Source organism: Rhinopithecus roxellana, chromosome 1 (assembly GCF_007565055.1).
Source record: "Rhinopithecus roxellana isolate Shanxi Qingling chromosome 1, ASM756505v1, whole genome shotgun sequence".
Classification (NCBI taxonomy): domain Eukaryota; kingdom Metazoa; phylum Chordata; class Mammalia; order Primates; family Cercopithecidae; genus Rhinopithecus; species Rhinopithecus roxellana.
Genome location: NC_044549.1, coordinates 72877274 through 72892899, shown reverse-complemented (window position 1 = coordinate 72892899; position 15626 = coordinate 72877274). Strand labels below are relative to the sequence as shown.

At 39.4% G+C, this 15626-nt stretch overlaps 1 protein-coding gene across 19 annotated transcripts in view; it reads left to right on the top strand.

Annotated features, from left to right (window-relative positions):
• The window catches only part of MAGI1 (membrane associated guanylate kinase, WW and PDZ domain containing 1), a 677305-nt gene that overhangs the window by 358823 nt on the left and 302856 nt on the right, over positions 1–15626 (top strand). The window lies entirely within an intron of this gene.

Here is a 15626-nt window from a genome sequence, read left to right as displayed (position 1 = left end):
AAATTTTAGCTCTTACCAGCTCTGTAGAACTAGGCAACATAATGAGTCTCTTGAAGCTCTGTTGTCTCATCTGTAAAACGGGGATATTAACAGTCACTCCACAGGGTTGTGGTGAGGAGTAATGTAAAGTGTTTAGAAGAATTGCATGGCTGATTTCTACATTCTCAGTAAGCATTAGGTTTAATGATAACTGTTAATATCATTACAGGGCATACGTTTCAGTTATTTTACATCATAAAACTGCTAAAAACAGTGAATGAAGAGCTCCCAACAGGAGAAAGTTACATAAAGCACTTTGGTACATTCTAGAGGCTTAATACATTCTTGTTCATTTTTACTGAATCGAAGAATATGCATGTGGTTGTCTATGTGCCTGTTTACCTTGGCTGTTTTTCTGTATATATCTAGTAAGAGTGATAAGTAGCAAATTTGCACAGTTTCGGGGCAAGGGCTATGTTTGTCTACATTAATTATGGAGACCACTGAGGTTCCTGAGGAAAAGATTAACAGTGGATAAGCTCCATAGATACCAAATATGATTCCAGAAAAAGAAACACGTACCAACTATATGGTTCAATAGCTTTGCAAAAAATCTCAGCAAGACTGTAAACTCATTCCAGGTAAAGACCTTTGTTATAATTCTTCTGTAGTCCATAATGTCTATGGCTGTGTCAGACATATTGATGGTACTCCATAAATAATTGTTTTGGGGTTGAGGATTTGAGAGCAACGTCTATATTTTCACGAAACCGACATAAAAGCCAGGAATTCAAATAACTCAGATTCTGCTTGAGTCATATTAAAAAAAAAAACTTTAATGTTGACAGTAATGAAGCCAAGCCCTTATGTATATATGTATACACATGGCATATGTGTTATATAGATGTATATATATCCACATACATACATATATATGGATATGGATATATATGAGGAGTCTTCAAAAAGTTCGTGGAAAATATGGAATAGGATAAAACTAGACATAGATTTCAACTTTTTCCCCCCCAAGAAACTCACACTAATTGTTATAAAGTAGCTGAACAGGATCTAGGATCTAGTTTCAGGTACTAAGAATGATGAGACATCAGTTTGAAAAGAACTTCTAATAGAGCAATGTGAATTCTACTAAAATTGAATCAAGAACAAATATCAAATTTGGGGTGAAATCATTGATGCTTTACCAAAAGTTTGTGGGGGCAGTGGCTCACAGAAATCCACAGTTTACAAATGGATAATTCATTTTAAGAAAAGAGGAGATGATGTTGAAGATGAAGCCCACAGTGGCGGACCATCCACATCAATTTGCAAGGAAAAAAAAAAATGATCTTGTCTGTGCCCTAATTGAAAGGGACCAACAATAACAGCGCACGTAATAACCAACACCACGGGCATCTCAGTTGGTTCAACTTACACAATTCTGGCTGAAAAGCTAAAGTTGAGCAAACTTTCCACTGGATAGATGCCAAAACCATTGCACCTAGATCAGCTGCAGACAAGAGCAGAGCTTTCAACTGCAATTTTAAACAAGTGGGATCAGGATCCTGAAGCATTTCTTTGAAGAATTGTAACAGGAAATGAAACATGGCTTTATCAGTAGAATCCCGAAGGCAAAACACAAATCAAAGCAATGGCTACCAAGTGGTGGAGGTGGTTTAGTTAAAGCAAAAGCAGACTGGTCGAGAGCGAAGGTCTTGACAACAGTTATTTGGGCTCTTCAAGACGTTCTGCCTGTTGACTTTCTGGAGGACCAAAGGATGATAACATCTGCTTATTGTGAGAGTGCTTTGAGAAAGTTAACCAAAGCTTTAACAGAAAAATGCCTGGGAAAACTAGACCAAAGAGTCCTTCTCCACTATGGCAGTGTTCCTTCCTGCTCATTCCTCTCATCAAACAAGAGCAATTTTGCAAGAGTTTCAATGGGAAATCATGAAAAGTTGTTCAATGGGAAATCATGAAAAGACAGTAAAGTTGACTGTATCAACTTTACAGTCCTGATTTGGCTCCTTGTGACTTCTTTTTGTTTTCCAATCTTTAAAAGTCTGTAAGGGACACCCATTTTTTTCTTTGGTTAAAAATTAAAAAAGGCCAGTTGCGGTGGCTCACAGGTCAGGATTTCAAGTCCAGCCTGGCCAGGATAGTGAAACTGTGTCTCTACTAAAAATACAAAAATTAGCCGGGCTTGGTGGCAGGCGCCTCTAATCCCAGCTACTCAGGAGGCTGAGGTAGAGAATTGCTTGAACCTGGGAGGTGGAGGTTGCAGTGAGCCGAGATTGCGCCACTGCACTGCACTGCAGCCTGCGCAACAGAGCGAGACTCCATCTCAAAAATAATAAATAAATAAAGATAATGTAAAAAAGACAACATTGACATGGTTAAATTCCCAGGACCTTCAGTTCTTTAAGAATGGTCTAAATGGCAGCTGGGCACGGTGGCTCACGCCTATAATCCCAGCACTTTGGGAGGCTGAGGCGGGTGGATCACAAGGTCTGGAGTTCAAGACCAACCTGGCCACGATGGTGAAACCCCATCTCTACTAAAAGTACAAAAATTACAGCACACCTGTAATCCCAGCTACCAGGGAGGCTGAGGCAGGAGAATCACTTGAACCTAGGGGGGTGGAGGTTGCAGTGAGCTGAGATCGCACCACTGCACTCCGTGACAGAACGAGACTCTGTGTCCAAAAAAAAGAAGAATGGACTAAATGGCTATTCATCACTCACAAGAGAGTTTTGAACTGGATGGAGCTTACGTTGAGAAATAAAGTTTATATTTTTAATTTTTATCTTTTAATTCCATTTTTACACAAACTTTTTGAAAACATGATGTTTGTGTGGTATGCTGGTAAATGTTTAACACCTGGCTCTGGCAGGGGATGACTGATGTCTCTGAGTACAAGGGTGGGAAGAGGTGCTAACATTTGACTCTCATGAGCCAGTACAAGCTTACTCCAGTGCCCAACTATTTAATAGCACTTTGTGCCAGGTACTATGCTAAATGCCTTATTAAGTGTATTCATTTATTTAAACCTCACATCAACCCTTCTGGTGTAGTTGTATTATTATCATCCCCATCTTGCAGATACAAAAACGGAGCCACAGAGAGTTTAAATGCCTAGCCCAGGGTCACACAACTTGTTAGTGACAGAGTTAGGATGAGAACCCAAGCAGCCTGGTTTGGAGTTCATGGTCTGAACCTCAACATTATACTGTTGTCTCTCAGAAAAACCTGATGTTACTAATTTACATTTTCATTAAATTAATGAAAACATTACACACGGAGCAAACTCTTAGTACATAGCTAAACTTGATGAAAATCCCTTGCACTGCGCCATACACATGTCCAGCTGCAAGTGGGAGTGTTAAAAAGAATTGGTTTCTTCCTGGCTGGGTGCGGTGACTCATGCCTGTAATCCCAGCACTTTGGGAGGCCAAGGTGGGTGGGTCGCTTGAGCCCAGGAGTTCGACACCAGCCTGGGCAACATGGCAAAATACTATCTCTACAAAAAAATGCAAATATTAGCTGAATGTGGTAGTGCGCTGCTCAGGAGGCTGAGGAGGGAGGATCACTTGAGCCCAGGAGGTTGAGGCTGCAGTGAGCCATGATTGCACCACTGCACACCAGCCCAGGTGAAAGAATGAGATCTTGTCTCATGAAATAAAAGAATAAAATAAAATTGAATTGGTTTCTTCTTTAAGAGTGCAGAATTCATCCTGAGAGCACACTCGTTCCTCCTGTTGCTCTCACTTGTCCCACACATGCAGCCCTTCCTTCCCCAGTCTGTGCGAAGCACACATCACGCTTCTCATGTGGTAGCATCTCTGATGGCCTCGGAAAGGATAATTAAGTTTTACCTTCTGGCTGCTTTTCTCCCAGGAATCGACCACCGTGGAATTCTGATGAACCAAACTCTGTTCTGTATTATATTCCTTCATTCTATTTAAATCACTTTGAAACCTCCCCTCCCATCCTGGCCCACCCACCTCTGATACCCACGTACTCTAGTCCCACTTTCCCATTTTGAATTGTCCCTCAAGGCCTAGCCCATTGCCTCTTTTTTATGGGAGCCCTCCTAATGGCATCAAATACTCTAGATAAATGATTTTTGAAAACGAAAATGTCTTTGATTTGAACAGTTTTTTCCTTCTGTTCTCATTCTGGGCGGAAGGAGTGCCACTTTCACTCACTGTGAACAAACAGGACACTGCTGTTTATCTTGCGGGAGAACATTGTTTTTCTCTTGCTTATCTCTCCCAATGGGATACTTGTAGGTGTGTGTGAAGGCTTCATCTAGTTTGGGATGGATATTCTCATGGAGGAAAGGGTAGTAAAGCGCAGCGCTCATCTACCCCTAATGGTGGACCTTGCCTGTGGTCATGAGCAAAGGGTGAAGGTGTTGAATTTCTGGAGGAGTCCAAAGCTGTCTCCGTGATTGATTTGTGATGAATCCTTGCACTGGAGAAATGAAGGTAAGGAATTTTCATCAGAATGTGGAAATGGCCATGAGGGGGAGGTTGTTTCATCTTTTCCTATGACCTCCACCACCAAGATATTAAAATAACACTTTGCAGCATTGTTTCCTGGAATTTATAGGTGTGTAAAGGAAATCCATGGTCAAATCAGTCTGGGAATGGCTCACTGCAACATATTTTAGATATGTGTCATTTTTATCTTCTCTTCAGGGCTTCTCAGAGCTTTTACTAGGCTAATGTGTGATTGAATATCTATAAGGTTTTATAATAAGCAGCATTTTCCAAACTCACCTGCCCTGGAATTTTTTCATCTCAAAGCATTCTCTTTGACTTGTGTTCAGTGGAATACCCTTTGGGGAATTCTATACTGGACAGAAAGATTGCTGGGCATCTGGGGATGGCCATAAAAATCTATCCTGAGCAGGAGTCTTGTCATCATTGTCTTAAGGAAGTATATTTCCAAATCACCATAGTATCTCTGATTATCTTTTCATTCTGTTTGTACAGTGCTTTGGTTACTAAGATAATAGTACATTGTGAACGCACACATACACGTGGAAAGTTTTAAAGAAGTAGGAAATTTGCTGAGAGTGACAGGGAGTTGATGGTGAACCCCTGCTCTGGATGGATCGACATGAGTCAGTGTATCTGTGATTAGTACTAAAAGGCTCCTAACTCAGCAGGTAGACTTCTGGCTAGAATTCTGGGTAGAGTTACTTTTTCAGTGACCATATGGAAAGTGTTTGAATTTTTTTTTCCTTAATGGTTTAAAAAAGTTGTTGCCTGGAAGCAAGGATATAGGCCAAACAATATCACAGCATGAGCCCTGTGTAACTGTAAGGCACTCTATGGTATACAAATCAAATATATCAAAAGTAGGAAGAATGGTTTTTTAAAAGATTTTTGTTGGTTTTGTTAGCATGGCATATCACAGTGGTTCATAAACATGGGTCTGTGGATGAGGAGCTTTTAAAACATCCAAATTTCTGGGCCCCACTTTGAAATTTAGGAACTTTGAGGGGAAAGCCCAGGAAATGTTCCAAGAGTGATCCACATACTGTCAGTTCTTGTTTTTTTTTTTTTTTTGTGTGTGTGTGTGTGTGTGTGTGTGTGTGTGTGTGTGTGTAGTTATGTTCTATAAAGTCACCATGAACACTTAATTAGCAAACACTGATCTGCTAAGGGAAATACAGGATTAGGTTCCTGTGAACTTCTGGTCACATTTTCATCAACTGATCAATACATAGTTGTATTTTACTTGTATTTCTGTTTAATGACACTTTAATGTTCATTTCTTTCAAATCACATATGCAGTATTTCTTTATAATAAGATGTCACTGAGAAGGGTTGAACACTTTCCTGATCCTTTATAGCAATGTTATGGTTTTTCAAATTTTTCGTCCCACAAATCCACAAATTTAGCCTGTTTTCCATCTTTTCCATAGCCTCATGATGCACTATAGATGTTACCTTAGCAATCTGTGGCTTGGCCTCAGACCAGCCAATTCCCTCTTTCTTTTTCTGGACATACATTATTGTGGATCCATTAACACCAAACTCACAGCTAGGAACACTGTAACTCATACCTGAATGAAGCACATCCAGCACACCATTTTCTCTATAAGGCCGGTAAGTTTTAAAGAGGTAGGAAATTTGCTGAGTGTGACAGGGAGTCAAGGGTGAACACTTGCTCTAGGTTGATAGCATGAGTCAGCATGAGTCAGTGTATCTATGATTAGTACTCAAAGGCTCTTCTGCCTCAGCAGGTAGACTTCTGGCTAGAATTTTGGGTGGGGTTACTTTTTTAAGGCCACATGGAAGATGTTTGAATGGTTTAGGGAAGTTGTTGCTTGGAAGCAAAAATATAGGCCATATACAGCCTTCTTGCATTTAGAAACACTATATAGACTTTAGCACTATAATTGGAGGTCATTTTAAATGGAGAAATTAGCATCAAAAAGCACAAAATATGAAAGAATGGCACTAAATAGACTGTGAAAAGCACATTTGTTCACAGTGTGAGAGCTGAAACAGGAGGACAGGCCATGGTCTTGTTTGATCTCCACTGGAAACATACTCATTGGGCAACTACAATTTTTCACTGCTCTGTACATGCCCATAAATGACCATGAAAGTGCCATGAGTATTGATTTTGAGGTTTCAAATAAAATTCAGTGAGTAGGCAAATATGCAAATATGGACTCTATTAATAGTGACGATTGACTGTTTTTCTCCACAGAAACTGGATGAGAAACCATTGGTATAGTAGAGTTCAAATTCCCCCCTTTGCCACGTAGATAAGTTATTTAATTTCTCTTGACCTGAGTTTTTTTGTCTGTAAAATGTGGCAATATCAGAAGCTACCTTGTAGGGTGTTATGAGCATTAAATGAGATTATGATCTGAGAGCAATAGCTTATACATATACATGTTCTCTGAATAAGCGCTATTAGCCTTTGTTATTATTGGTGGTAGTAATGATGTTATTAGACTCAGAGACAGTAAACCTGAGTATAGTGTCTCCCTGGGCCACATTAAGCAACTGGCTTATTTTTTCTGAATCTCTTGTTTTCTTTCTCATGAAATACATACTGTAATAATTTCTTGGCGAAGCTGTTATGGGCATTCCATGAAATATCCTAGGTGACAATTTGTTCAGCACTGAAGCTCCTTGGAATAGTAGTTGGGAACTGTTGCAATGGCATGGAGCAGTATGAATGTAGCCTACCATTTTCTAATGATCATAAGTATCACTTAGTTGAGATATATGTTTTATAATGATTATTTCTTGATGAGGATTTAACATTTTTGGGTTAAAGCCCTGTCTATCAACATGACTTGACATATTATAGTTGTTATTAACTGTAACTATCATTCCTTTGCTATAGGTCAGTGGTTCACAATGGGGTTGCTTTTGGTCCCTAGTGGACATCTGGCAATGTCTGGAGACATTTTTGCTCATCGCGACTTGGGGAGGTACTACTACTGACTACTGACCTAGTGGGTTTAGGTCAAAGATACTGCTGAACATCCTACAGTGCACAAGGAACCCTGACAGGGAAGAACAGTGCAGCCCCAAATGTCAGTAGTGTCAAGGCTGAAAAGTTCCCCTCTAACTGAAGGCTCCCCAAGGACTGGCACTGTGGCTTGCTCACTGTCCTGAACGCTGGCACAGGAATGGATACGCAGTGGGCCCTCGATAGATACTTCTTGAAGGAAGTAATCTGTAAAGACGCAAAGCCCTGTAGTTTGGTGTTTCTGCAGCTGGTTTCATGACCTCTGAATTTTAGGATTCCTTATTTGACTCCTCTCCTCCGTTCTGATTTTATTTTTAAGATGTTAATTGTGCTATATATCAAACATAAGGAAAAAATAGTATAAGCAGTGTCCAAAGTGTGGTCTGTGGACTGGTGCCACAGTAAAACCATTATCAGTCCAGAGGAAGGCAAGAACAGAAATGAGAGGAAAAGTTTGACATTTTTGTGCCAATTGACCAATGCTGTGATGTTTCTGCTAAATATATGTAAGTATCCTTCTGTAGCAATATGGAAATTAAAAACCCTGGTTGTCTCACAGCACAGATAACCAACATTTGCATTTCCATTTCCCAGGCTTCACACATGTTGACATTTTACTATGTTAAATTTATATTTGTATATTATTTTCAATCTCACTTTGTTACCCTTTAGTTCCCTTTTTGAGAAATAAAACATCATGGACACATGTATTGAGCTCCCAGTACGTGCTAGGCGCGGGTAGGTGCACCTCCTTTGAAACAGGATCTTCTTGGCTCCTCCAGCACCCGTCTCTGGTCTACCACCCATCCCCTGCCTCACAACTGAAGGCGGAACTTCAGGAGTGGACAGAACCATTGGTTAGGAAAAGAATGAGCAAAACCTGTCTACCAGTAGAATAGTGATTACCAGGGGCAGAGAGTTGGGCAGAATGGAGAGATGTAGGTCACAATGTATAAAGTTGTTGTTATGTGTGGTAAATAAGTCTAGAAATCTAATGTATAGCATGAGGACTATAGTTAATAATACCATCTATCAGAAATTTGCTAAGAGGAGATTTTAGATACTGTTGACGTAAAAAAAGACAAAGGTAACTATGTGAGATGATGGCTATGTTAATTTGTTTGTAATAATCAGTACTTACATGCATATCAAAACATCACATTGCACAACTTAAATTGATACAATGAAAAAGAGAAACATCATTAGGACATACAAACAAACAAACATATCTACCATACTGACCTCTCAAACTTCTGTTTAGATCAGTGATTGGCAAACCACACCTGTTCCACTAAAGTTTTACTGCAACGCAGCCATGGCCGTTTGGCTGCGTATTGTCCATAGCTGCATTCACACCAAGTGGCAGAATCAAGTAGTTGCTACAGAGACCGTATGGTCTGCAAAGCTTAAAATAATTACTGTCTGGTGTTTTATAGAAAAAGTTTGCTGCTCCCTAATTTAGACGAGTACATTTTCATTTAAACCCAGGCCAGGCTGCTCATTTGAATGTCATATGTAAACAATTTGGCTTCTCCATGGACTGAGTAGGACTTACTTGTTAATTGAGGGAGAGAGAGGGCACAGAGTGTACCCAGTGTTCTGATTATTTTTATTTTTTTCTCCTTTCGTTCATCTTCTGGTTTATTCCACTTCAGCCTCCATCCCGAACTTGTTAAAGTTCTTGGTAATTCCTGTTTTTTTTCTTGGCAGCAATGATAAAGAAATAGATGATTTTAAGAATACTAAAGACAGGTAACACCAGTGCCAGGTGTCATGCTGTGAATTTTATATGCTTCCCATCACAGTAAGTTTATCCTCTGTTTTCAAATGAGGAAACTGAGGCTTAGAAACAAGAAGCGGCTTGCTCAAGGTGTCTGGCTTGGAAGAAGCAAAGCCAGGGTTCCAATGCACACATCTTGACTGAAGTCTCAGACTTTAACCATGCAGCAGGGCTTGATGGTTATTCATATGTTGCTGTGGTTTATTTGGACCCACTTTTTTTCCCTCTGAAAACCAAGATGCCATTTTAAGTGGCTTCTTTCCTCTGCATTTGCCTTTGTTTAATTATGAAAATGACTTGTGTGTTTAATAAGGTGCCACTTCCAAAACAACATACAGAATTCATTTTGTTGACAGGAAATCACTCATTCTGTAATTTACATATGATAATGGGGGTATTGCTTGACATTTGCTTTTCTCCCCACTCATTCTAGATTTTAGACTAGGGATCCAAAAAGGCTAATTCTATCCCTAGGGGACATATACTCACAATTAATCTAGTTATAAACCATCCTGTGAGCAAATATGTGTGAGAATATACATTGGGGGCTTTTCAATTTGTTTTTTAGTTTTTAGAGCTCTAAACTGATGTCAGGAAAGATGGTTCTGTGCTGAAGGGTACCTACTTTACTTTAGAAAATTAGTATTCATCTTGGAATCCTGGGGTGTAGTTTAGTGTTTTGTTTTATGTGCCTGTGAGGTGTCAGTTTGATGAGAGTATTTTTGCTTGAACTTGATGCATTTTTCTCTACCCATCTTGGTCCCAGAATTGAGATTCTAGTAATAATTGGTCCTTTGGCATTATGGATATGGGTCCAAAGTATCGTAATAGCTTATTACGGAAGGCGAGACATAGTGGCCTCCCATGGAGATGATGGTCCCTGTTCATCTTATTTCATTATAGAAGAATTTGTTTAATCTGAAAGTGAAAAGCATCATTAGAAGACAGATGTCAGAAAACTTTCTGACTTTCCACCTTTCTGTGAGTTTAACCATAGTTTGAAGTAATTATATGTTAAGAACAAAAATCGGGTTCATTTTCCGTAATGAGATCTGGAAACTTTTCCAAAAGACAATAATAATCTTTGTTTGCATTGAATACGTTGATTGCAGAGTTGTCAGAGGACCGTCAGTTTGTGTAACTAGACCTCCCCGTAGAAGATGAATAAATGGTCCGTGTTTGTTTATCTTGAACGTGTCTGAGTTTCCTAGGATGTATTGTCTGTGCCCCTAGACAAGGTCAAGTTTTGCAGAACGTCTTGTACTTCACCCTTGTAGCATTCACCACTATTGTGATTATTTGTATAATTATGCATTTAATGTCTATCTGTCCTTTTTGACTATAAACTCAGAGGGTGATGCCTGTTTACCATGTTCACCTTCATGGCGTTAGTGCCTTAGAGAATACATGACATGAGGCAGTCACTTAGTGAATATCTGTGGAATGAATGAATGAACAAGTCAATGAACTTTTACCTCACCATGGTAAAAGTTCACCACAATGAGCTTTACCTTTACCTCTAAGAAAGCTGGACTTTCTTAGAGGCTGAAATTATGGCCTTCTTTTTTTTTGTATTTGCCCCACAACATATAACAATTGGCATAATGAAATCATTTTGTAAATACCAGGTAGATCGAATGGTTGAGTGCTTTCTGTGTGGCCAACTTGTAATTTGTGTCTTGTCAGTATGGTTCTGGGTGGGTCATAAACTATGATCTTGATTTAGCACATGGAAAGATTGTAACCAAACTCGGGAAACCTTCACCATTCACTCATTTGGAAATTGGAGGATGAGAAATGTAGAACCCAGGCCAACATCACTGTGACACAGAGAGTGGTTTTGATACCGGTCGGCTGGGGGAGGTCCCCAAAAGCCAGTGGGACTTCAGTCCCAGCCGATATCCAGGCTCTTGGCCCCATTGCAAGAAGGAATTCAAGGTGAGGCAGAAAATAGTGAAAGTAGCAAGATTTATTGCGAAGTGAAAAATACATACTTTAGAAAGGGGAGTGCGGGTGTACTCAGGAGAAAGTCACGCAGTGGGGTTTGTGGTTTCCATCTTTATGGGTTTCTTTAACCAAGGGGTAGAATATTCATGAAAATTCCTGGAAAAAGGTGATTTCTCTGAACTATGTTACCACCCATTTTTATACCAAATATGGGTGTTTCTGGAACTGTCCTGGCACTGGTGAATGTGTGGTTTAGTATGTTAATGAGCATATAATGAGGTTCTAGGTGAAACCTAGATCAAACACAGCACCATGTTGGGTCCAGTTGGTCTTAGCCAGCTTGGTCCATAGCCTGTTTTTCAGGGTCTTATCAACTCATAGCTTTTGTAACTATTTCAATAGTCTCTTTTTTGCTAGTTATATGAAATTACTGCCTGGAATTTTCCATTCTCCTGTGATCACCCTGTATTATTCCTGCCTCATTTTCATGTCCTTTTTTTTTTTTTTTCCTTCAGAAACAGAACGGGAAGTTCTGGGCTAACTGTACTTCATAACACAGTGGTTAAGAACATGGACTTGGGAGTCAGACTGACTCTGTACTTCCTATCTGAGTGACCTTGGTGAAATTATTTATTCTGACTGAATCTCCCTTTTTCTTCTATAAAATAGGAATAAAAATAGGACTTACCTGGCTGTTGTTGGCATTAATTGTACAAAAGGAGCTGGCAAGAAGTGTATAAAAAGGAAGCAACTATCATTAATTCACAAGGAAAGAAGGTGTGGATATAAGTTCTAGTTGATTTCTAGTGTTTATTGTGCATTACTTCATGCTTATGTGGATATGTCAAAATACAGGGCAAGGAAACCCTCAGATTTAGAGTGGACACAATATTGTGCTTTGCACTTATTTCACTTGGTTTTGACATTGGACAGAAACTTCCTCTGAGATAGGGGGGCAAAAGATGGCTCGTGAATGGATGCACAAGTCAAAGCTGGATTAAAAAGAGAGAGAGAGGGAGAGAACTTGTGTTCCATAGCCTTGTTCCTTCCAGCTGTGGTCCAGGGACCAACAGCATTAGCATCACCTGGGAGCTTTTTAGACGTGCAGAATGTAAGGACTCATCCCAGTCCTACTGAATCACAATGAACATTTTAACCAAATCCCTAGGTAATTGAGATGCATGTTAACATTTCAGAAGAACTGGTCTAAAGAATTCATTTGTTCAGTCAGTGTTACAATTTGGTTACTGGTAACTGGAATCTCAGTGCTTATATATTGTATTGGAGAACAGAGCAACTAAAAAATTTTAAACAGTCAAACTGGACTGTTAAAATAGCAACATTTTACCAGGTCATTAGGTTTTCTCTGAATAGCAAATGCAGGAAGTTTTGTTCCTGTACTGATGTATTGCTATTTGGTTCATCATGTCCTTAATAAAAGTCAACAGTGATATTTATAAAGAGAACTGTAACATTCTCTAGAACCCAAAAGGAAGGGTTTTAAAGTGATTTTGAGCCAAAATCAGTTAATTATAGTCATCACCTCATTCTGCCTTCTTAATACAAATTGTTCTTTTCAGCATTAAGGCTCGTTCCCCCAGGGAACACATGATAAAGTTCGCGATTTTCCTTCGTGTGACTTCCACATCATTTTATAGTCCTAGCATATTAAATTAACATTAAACCGAAATTATTTTCTGTGTGCATACTTAATGATTCATTGGTAATTATACCAGACATTGTGCGAACCATTTCACATACATTATTTCAATTAACAATGACCCTCTAAAGAAGATATTGTTATGCTAGTTTGACAGATGAGAAAATCTCAGTCCTAGAATATAAGTGACCTTCCCAGTATCATCTGACTCTTCAGTAGCAGACTCAAGATTTAAACCAAAGTTTTCATGCCAGCACTTCACTGGGGGTCATGATGCAAGGTGGTTTGATTTTTATTGGACTTGGCTCCAAACTTGGGAGCAAATTTCATTGCTACCAGACAAAGCTCAGCTTAGAATTCAGCCAAGTAAAGATTTTAAAAGAAACAAACAAAAAATTCTTTTAAACTTTCATGATGTTGTCACTCCCCAGTTGCTGTGGATTCAATTTACTGAGTCCTTTAACAGAGAGTGGTGTTCATTTGGGCAATAAGTACAACTGGCTCCCTAAATAAGTAGCTTCCTGCGGCTTTCCATGTTGCTCCCTGTTGTGTGTGCAGAAGAGAGGACACTTTCCCTGACTCCTCTTAAGTCAAAGACAAATTTACGTGTTTTTTTTTTTTTTTGGGTAGAGGTGGGAGTTTCACTGTTTTGCCCTGGCTGGTCTCAAACTCCTGGGCTCAAGTGATCCTCCCGCCTCAGCCTCCCAATATGCTGGGATTACAGGTGTGAGCCACCATGCCTGGTCTCAAAGGCAATTTTCTATTTGCCTACCTGGGAGGCAGTATTACCACTGGCTCTGAGTTTGAATCCCAGTGCCATACTTATTGTATCTCCTTGGGTAAGACACTTAGCCTGCCTCTACCTCCATTTCCTTATCTTTAAGTTGGGGATAAGAATAGTACCTACTTCCTAGGGATATTGCAGGGATTCCAGGTGAGGGATGTATGTAAAGTTCTTCACCCAATACTTGGCACGTAGTAGACATTCCATAAATATTAGCCGATGATATTGTTTTCCTTATCCTCATTATCATCTTTTTTACTATTGTGTCTTTTTTTCTTTTTTCTTTTTTTTTTTTTAACATGGTGTCTTCCTGTGTCACCCAGGCTGGAGTGCCATGGAGCAATCTTTGTTCGCTGTTCAAGTAATTCTCCTGCCTCAGCCTCCTGAGTAGCTGGAATTACAAATGGATGCCACCATGCCTGGCTAATTTTTGTATTTTTAGTAGAGACAGGGTTTCACCATGTTGGCCAAGCTGGTCTTGAACTCCTGACCTCAAATGATCTGCCCACCTTACCTCTCAAAGTGCTGGGATTACAGGCATGAGCCACTAGGTCTGGCCCTATGTCTCTTTTTTGATACCTCCTGATATATTCTATGTTTGATGTGGAGTACAATAAATATCCTTTATTCCCATCTTTGTTAGGTGGCCCTTCTTCAGTTCCTCCCCCTGCCCGGAATAAGTTTGCACTAAAAGATTTTCAAGTGTTCCGTTTCCTTTGATGTTGTCTTATTCCATTAACCTCTTATATTCCAAACATTTTACTTGCATAAGGTTTAGAATTGAAAAGCACCTAAAACATGTGTATTGTTCTGTGTTTAATGATGGTTTGGCATATAAAATTTGGTTCCCTTTTAATCTGAGACACTTTGAAAACTGACACCAGACTTCACCTCATTTCCAATATTAAGCCCTTTGGGAGGCCAAATGGAACAGACCGTTGTCAGTTCAGTGTCATAGGTAGTTTGAGAGACAGTAAACTGTATCAGAGGCAAAGGGACTTTGAGATGGATGCGAGTTTTCTAACTTCTGATTAAGAAGAACAAAATTTTCTCAATATGTGGTCCAGAATTTCCTTGGTGATATTGAGGAAATTTTTCCCCCCAAATTTAGCACTTCTGAAAATTTCTCTTTCCCCATTGCAGACTTGATGACATTAGGGGATTATAATTTTATTAGGAAACTGAAATCCAGAATGGTTAGTGAAGAGGCCCACACCTTCATGCATACATAGGCAGCACTAATATCTGACACAAGAGCTTTCTGGGTTATCAGTGAACTCAAGATGTAGCCAAGATTTGGAGAGAGACAGAAATAAAACCTGAAAAGATTATTTCTTTGTTAAATAACATGACTTCACACAAAGTATGGAAGAGCTTGGACATGGGAACTGAACTGGAGTTGGAATTTACCTGGACATTGGAATTGGAATTAAACTGGACATTGGAATTCAGTGTTGGAATTCAACTGGAATTCAATTGGATTCAAGTTAAAATCCATCTTCTACCTCTTACTAAGCTGTGTGAACTTGGGCAACTTTCTCAGCTCATCTGTGCTTCCATTTCTGTTCTCTCTGACAGAGGTAATGATAGTTCCCATTTCAAAGAGTGGTGAGGACTGAATTAAATAATGTATGTGAGCACTTAGCACTGTCCTGCAATAATTGTAGTCATCATGGTGATGGATGATGACAACTCAAAAATTCTCCTCTGCATGTCAAGTTGAGCAAAATGGAAAAACTCTTTGAATTAATAAATCTGTATGAATTCCATTGTACCGTCAGTGGAAGGAAGAACAGAAGAGCTCTTTATTTTGTCATCTGTGTTTTGCTGGAGTTTGACTCAGTTATGTTTCAGAAGTCACAGTTGACTGTGTATGTAATAATCTGTACCATAACTATGTATGGTTGGATGTAGATTTTTTTCTTTTAATTAGTGCATTGCTTTATGTGTTTTTTAAGCCTTTATGGGTT